Genomic DNA, 7,469 nt, shown 5'->3' on the forward strand with positions numbered 1-7,469 from the left:
CCACCAGATGCTGTCTATCCTACCTTCCAACCCATTCCAAAGGCTCATATGTTGCTTAATACCTTTTGTGAGTCTTTTCAGAGTATGCAAGTATAGCACGGGCGTGGTGGCTCACACCTGTAATTCCAGCACTTTGGGAGGTCAAGGCAGGCAGATCACCTGAGGTTAGGAGTTCGAGACCAGCCAGGCCAACATGGTGAAACCCAGCCTCTACTGGTAATACAAAAATACCTGGGCATGGTGGTGCATGACTGTAATCCAAGCTACTCGGAAGGCTAGGGCAGGAGAATTGCTTGAACCCAGGAGGTGCAAGTTGCAGTGTGCTGAGATTGCCTCGTTGCACTCCAGCCTGGGCAAAAAGAAACTCTGTCTCAAAATAAATAAATAAATAAATAAATAAATAAATAAATAAATAAATAAAATAAAACATAAAAGAATAGAAAAAATAATTTAACAAAGAGTATGCAAGTACAATGACAGTTAGACTCTATAGTCTGCTCTATAAGAATAGTTATTATTAGCCAGGTGTGGTGGCTCACGCCTATAATCTCAGCACTTTGGGAGGCTAAGGAGGGTGGATCACCTGAGGTCAGGAGTTCCAGACCAGCCTGGCCAACACAGTGAAACCCTGTCTCTACTAAAAATACCAAAATTGGCCAGGTGTGGTGACTCATGCCTGTAATACCAGCACTTTGGGAGGCCGAGACGGGAGGATCATGAGGTCAGGAGATTGAGACTATCCTGGCTAACATGGTGAAGCCCCATCTCCACTCAAATTCCAAAAAAATAAGTAGGCGATGTGGTGGCATGCACCTGTAGTCCCAGCCACTTGGGAGGCTGAGGCAGGAGAATCGCTTGAACCTGGGAGGCAGAGATTGCAGTGAGCCAAGATCACACCACTGCATTCCAGCCTGGGCGACAAGAGTGAGACTCCGTTTCAAAAAAAAAAAAAGAATAGTTATTATTGTGTACATTCATATATTACTCTACGTTACTCTTCACACCTGTATAGCCATGGTTCTTTTCAAGGAAATTCCCTCAAAACCAGTTGTGTATGATTATTACCGAGGCCTGTTTGCAATTACAATGCTGATCATAAATATTTTATCATCCTTATTGTTTTTGATAATATTAAAGCACAAAAGGCCACAAATGGCAAATAGTAATTACTTACGAATAAAAAGATTTTGGGAATGTACCAAGTCTACTGGCTGCAATAGTCTCTCCCACCACCACTTACATCTATTACACATCAAGACAAGAAAAGTTTAGGCAGATGGGAGGTATTGGGATTATCAACATAACCCTGACCAACCAATTTGATATCTGACATCAGTTTTAATACTCACATGCTGTCTGTTGTCCATCTCTCTGCTATCCTAGGAATTGACTCCCTCTCCAATTTCTCTTCAAGGTACTGCTTCCGCTAAATTGTAATTGGCTAGTTATTCATTCCCTCCATCTACTTAAGCTCCTTGATGGAAAAGGCTGTGATTTAGACCCCTGGCCAATGGGCACTCTAAAAAAATACTTGTGGAATAAAGTGAAACTTCGTATAATTCTAATGATGTTTTAGATTGACTCAATTCTGGGATCTCCAACAAAGCTCATTCCACTCATTCAGTAGCTTGTGAGAAGCATTTTATCAAATAAGGGAGAGACAGCTGAAGGTAAGGTAAAAACGTCTCTGGTATATTTTGAGTTGTTCCTCTGACACCAACTGGCAGTTTCCCCATCTGCAAAATGAGCAGGGATTGGATTAGGTGATCTTGCTGTCATAAAATCATGTGATTTAATGTGGTTTACCTTGCCATATAAAATGTAAAACACCCTCACTCGCCGACGACGACCTGCCTCTACGCGCACACGCCCTGCCGCCGCCTGGCAGAAATCCTTCTTCCATTACCCACAGTCTTTCCCCAGATGAGACTGCTGTCCAGCATCCGATAAAGCAGTTCTCACAAACTTTATTGGGTCAATAATTCCTTTTTCCACCATATTCACAAAACCTCTAACCACAGCATCATAACCAACTTCTGAGGAAATTCGCATAATTTTCTCAGCTATCAAAGATCCTTCAACATCTGCATTCTTAGCAATGGTCATTGCTGGAATTTTGAGTGTTCTTTTAATAATTTCTATACCAATTTTTTGATCTTCATTAGCTGGAGTCCATGAGTCCAAGGCTGGAATGCACCAAAGCAGGGCACAACCCCCTCCCAAAACAATGCCTTCTTCAACAGCAAAGCTGTAGCATTAAGGGCATCTGTAACTCTTTCTTTTCATTCACTTCAACATCACTTGTCCCAACAACCTTCAGCACAGCTACTCCATCTGAAAGTGTTGCCAGCCGTTCAGCTTTTCCTTTTCATATTCACTAGTTGTGACATCTAACTGCTCATTGACTTCTCGAATACATTTTTCAATTTGAGCCTTGTCACCTTTTCCTTTTAAGAGCATGGCATCGGCTGGGCGCGGTGGAGTTTTCAGAAGTTTTCAGGAGTTTTGCTCTTGTTGCCCAGGATGGAGAGCAATGGTGCGATCTCGGCTCACCGCAACCTCTGCCTCCCGGGTTCAAGCGATTCTCCCGCCTCAGCCTACCAAGTAGCTGGGATTACAGGTGCCCGCCACCACGCCCGGCTAATTTCTGTATTTTTAGTAGAGATGGGGTTTCTCCATGTTGGTCAGGCTGGTCTCAAACTCCTGACCTTGTGATCCGCCCATCTCGGCCTCCCAAAGTTCTAGCATTGATTACAGGTGAGCCACTGCGCCCGGCTCAGATTAACTCTTTTTTAAAAAAAATCAGTGAAGGGCGGGCCCGGAGGCTCACGCCTGTAATCCCAGCACTTTGGGAGGCCAAGGGAGGTGGATCATGAGGTCAGCAGTTCAAGACCAGCCTGGCCAAGATGGTGAAACCCTGTCTGTACTAAAAACACAAAAATTAGCTGGGTGTGGTGGCGGGCACCTGTAATCCCAGCTACTCGGGAGGCTGAGGCAGAGAATTGCTTCAACCCGGGAGGCAGAGGTTGTGGTGAGCGGAGATCGCACCACTGTACTCCAGCTTGGGCGACAGAGCGAGGCTCCGTCTCAGAAAAAACAAACAAACAAAAAACAATGGAAATTCTAAATTCGGTCTGTGTATTAAACTGGGACAAAACTAATAACAGTATTTTGCCAAGGGCACTTGGTCTTACTCCCATTCTCTCACACTTCAGATATAAATTACTGAATTAATCCAGCACTGAATAAATGAATGATCCATAATTTCCTAAAACAGTTCCAATTTTCATCTTGCACAAATCTACAAAACTGATCCACCCGCACAGCACTTAAACACCTGGTAGTATCTTTCAAGGCCAAGGTAGTTCCGCCTCCGGAATCCAGTTCCCTCCTCCTGGATCATGCTCCGAAGGCTCCCTCACTTCATTTCAGGTCTCCTGCCAAAAGACTTCCTCACCAAGGCCTCTCAGACCGACCCCTTCTCCGCTTACAATTTAACATACAGTCTCCTCCCCACTTCCTAGCCCTACTACATTTTTCTTCATGAAGATTTATGGCACTGTTACATATCTATGCGTTTTCTCGTCTATCTTTTCCCTAAAATATACAGTCCAGGAGGGGAAGGGCTGGGGCGGCTTCCTTTGCTGTGGGATCCCAGCACCAACAGCGGAGCCCAGGACATAGTAAGTGCTCAGTAAATCACAAATCGCTTCTCCAAGGGTCCAAGGCTAGTTTCCCAGAGCCTCAGGACACTTCTCTCTTAGCCCGACCCACCTCCGAGTAGCCGCCCACCTCTACTCGACCCCCAGCTTGGGTCCTCATTCTCGCACCCCTTGGCCGCAGGGACTGCGCGGCGCATCCACCTCCCTAGACCCCGCGACTGCGGTTGGGCCCCCCGGCTGCGCTCAGCGGCGGACCTCCCGGGCAGCTGCACCTCTGCGCTGGACCAAGGCCGCCGCCGCGCCAGGCAGTGACAGCTGCGCTCCCGCCGGCCCCGCCCGCAGCCGTTGGGACGCACTAACTGCCTCGAACGGCCTAGCATTCGACTTTGAATGGTCCGTTAATGTGGTCGCAAAACGTGACTCGGTTCATCAGGCGCCCTCCGTAAGCAAGACAAGCACCCACCTGCGGTCCGAGCAGGGGTCCCGCTCGCGGTCGGGGTTGTCCGGCCCCTCCCAGCTTCTCACCTGCGCACCAAACGGTCCAGCCCTGGCGGCTGCTGGGGATCCCTCCAAGCGCCCCCTCGGGCGTCTTCCTGAGACCCGGGCGAGGGAACTCTTTAAGGGGAAACAGTTTTGGGCCCCACCACTCTTGGCGCCGCCGTTAGGAGGGTGTGAACATTTATGCTTTAAGAGATACCCGAGCCCCTATCTACCGCGGCTATCAACCGCCTCGAGCTGACTGGCTAGGCTGGGAAGAAGGCTCAGGGCGATATCCGGTTACCAGTTCTTTCGGACTCACGAACTCTTTTTGGGTGAAAAGTCCCGCAGTTGTTCTCTCCACCTCCTAGAAAAGACTCTCTAGAGTTTTGGGGTTAGGAGTAATAAAGATCATCCCCTGCTGCCCCATTGGTGCCATCCAGGGTAAGGCCCCTGCAGACAGCAGAAGATGTTTTGGAGAGATTGGTCTCCCGTAGCCCAAGGGTAAGGCTTACCTTGGAATTACCTGGAGCCTCACCATGACAGTTTGGCCTTCAGTAAAGGGTTGATAAGTCAATAGCAAACAAGGGCTATTGAAAGGGTCTGGCCGGGCGCGGTGGCTCAAGCCTGTAATCCCAGCACTTTGGGAGGCCGAGGCGGGCGGATCACAAGGTCAGGAGATCGAGACCACAGTGAAACCCCGTCTCTACTAAAAATACAAAAAATTAGCCGGGCGCGGTGGCGGGCGCCTGTAGTCCTAGCTACTCAGGAGGCTGAGGCAGGAGAATGGCGTGAACCCAGGAGGCGGAGCTTGCAGTGAGCCGAGATCGCGCCACTGCACTCCAGCCTGGGCAACAGCGTGAGACTCCGTCTCAAAAAAAAAAAAAAAAAAAAAAAAAAAAAAAAAAAAAAAAGAAAGGGTCTATACTGCACTTCTCAAATGAGGATATTCCAGTCAACAATGAACACATCAAAAAGCATGCAACTGAATTGGTCATCAGGAAACTTCAAATTAAACCTACATGAGATACCAGTTCTTGCCCACCACAATGGCTAAAACAAACGTGTGTGTGTGGGGGGGGGGGGGGGGGCGGGGGCGGGCGGGGTATGTGGAGAAAAAAGGAAGTGAATGCCAAACCTGGGGAATATGGAATGTTTAGAACTCTCACACGTTTGTTAATGGGGTATAAATTCATAAACTGTTTGTCAATATTTATTAGAACATATGCCTACTCCATGATCCAACAATTCCACTCCTAGGTTTACACTCAACAGAAATGCATACATATGTTCACCAGAAAGTAGGTGCTAAAATGTTAATTTCAGCAGTATTCATAACAGCTCCAAACTGGAAATAATCCAAATATCCATTAACAGGAGAAAGGAGAAATATGTTGTGGTATATTCATACAATGGACTATTTATTATGTAGCAATGAGTGAAGACGCAATTGTAGTCCCAGCTACCTGAAAGGCTGAGGTAGGAGAATCGCTTCAGCCCGGGAAATTGAGGCTACAGTGAGCTGTGATCATGCCACTACACTCCAGTCCGGGCAACAAAGTGAGACCCGGTCTTTACAAAATAAAATAGGCTGAGTGCGGTGTCTCACGTCTGTAATCCCAGCACTTTGCGGGGCAGAGGTGGGCGGATCACAAAGTCAGGAGTTCGAGACCAGCCTGGCCAATACAGTGAAACCCCATCTCTACTAAAATTACAAAAATTAGCCAGGTGTGATGGTGGGCATCTGTAATCCCAGTTACTTGGGAAACTGAGGCATGAGACTCGCTTGAACCAGGAGGCGGAGGTTGCAGCGAGCTGAGATTGCACCATTGCACTCCAGCCTGGGCATCAGAGCAAGACTCCATCTCAAAAAATAATAATAATAAAATAAAATAATAAAATAGTGAGTATACTACAGCCACATGTAACCATGTGAATAAATCTCACAAAGTTGAAAGAAACCAGTTGCAAAAGAGAACATATTGAATTATTTAATTTATAGAAAGGTCAAAAACAGGCACAGCCAACCTATGGTGTCATAAATCTAGATTGCGATCACCTTTTGGGAGGTTGTGATGGAAGGGATGCAAGGGCTTATGGGATGTGTTGTGTAACTCAGTTTGGATGCTCATTCACTTTGTAAAAACAATCATTCAATTGAACATTTTTTGGCATGTAAAGTTTTTTAATTAAGAAAAAAGACTGACGTGTTAATTTGTGCCAGTTTCCCCTCAATTCAATTCAACATACATTCATTTTATAATCACTATAGGAGGTAGGCGCTGTGGAGACCTGGAAAGATGTCCCTGCCTTCTAGGAGAAGGTGGCACAAACATAAAAGCCGTCAATTGGGAATAGTCTTTGATCCTACGCTAATTATTAGGGAAGCCCAAAAACTTATCTTGGGAGAAACTTGTGGAAAAAAGGAATACATCTGGCATATTTTTTTTTTTTTTTTTTGAGACGGAGTCTTGCTGTGTTGCCCAGGCTGGAGTGCAGTGGTTCGATCTCGGCTCACTGCAACCTCTTCCTGCCGGATTCAAGAGATTCTCCTGCCTCAGCCTCCCGAGTAGCTGGAATTACAGACGTGCGCCACCATGCCCAGCTAATTTTTGTATTTTTTAGTAGAGATGGGGTTTCACCATGTTTGCCAGGCTAGTCTTGAACTCCCGACCTTGTGATCTGCCCGCTTCAGCCTCCCAAAGTGCTGGGATTACAGGCATAAGCCACTGCGCCCGGACCATAATTTCTTTTTTTGTTTGTTTGTTTTGAGACAGAGTCTCGCTGTGTCACCCAGGATGGAGTACAATGGCGTGGCCTCGGCTCACTGCAATCTCCACCTCCCAGGTTCAAGCGATTCTCCAGCCTCAGCCTCACAAGTAGCTGGGATTACAGGCGCTGCCACCAAGCCCGGCTAATTTTTGTATTTTTGGTAAAGAGAGGGTTTCACCATCTTGATCAGGTTGGACGTGAACTCCTGACCTTGGGTGATCCACCCACCTTGGCCTCCCAAAGTGCTGGGATTACAGGCATGAGCCACTGCGCCCAGCCCCTTCCCTCTTCTTAAATACTAATATTTATTTGTAGTACTAATTTTAATTAGTTATAAATGAAGGCCCAGTGGTCAAGTGAATTGTTCAAAATTGCTCAGTAAGTCTGAAGCAGGCTGGGCAAGAAGCTAAGCTTTCTCCTTACTATGGCAGAGATCTCACATTACCTTAGTGGCGTCAGAGCCCTGCCATACTGGCCAAAGTGTTCACTCAGAAAGGACAGGATAAAGTAGTATTTTTCTTGATGTTAAATGTATTTAGTTATTAAATTCTGAGACTG

General features: G+C 46.7%; 1 long non-coding RNA gene across 1 annotated transcript in view; it reads right to left on the bottom strand.

Moving 5' to 3' along the window:
* LOC139356875 (uncharacterized) overlaps positions 1 to 4,105 on the bottom strand; it is a 67,757-nt gene extending 63,652 nt beyond the window's left edge. Inside the window, exons 1-2 of the long non-coding RNA XR_011609357.1 lie at positions 3,338 to 4,105; positions 232 to 1,736 (exon numbers count right to left, since the gene is read on the bottom strand). This is a non-coding gene — a long non-coding RNA (uncharacterized lncRNA). The remainder of the gene's footprint in view (positions 1 to 231; positions 1,737 to 3,337) is intronic.
* Between the last annotated feature and the right edge of the window lie 3,364 nt (positions 4,106 to 7,469).

This window comes from Macaca nemestrina, chromosome 10, assembly GCF_043159975.1.
Source record: "Macaca nemestrina isolate mMacNem1 chromosome 10, mMacNem.hap1, whole genome shotgun sequence".
Lineage (NCBI taxonomy): Eukaryota > Metazoa > Chordata > Mammalia > Primates > Cercopithecidae > Macaca > Macaca nemestrina.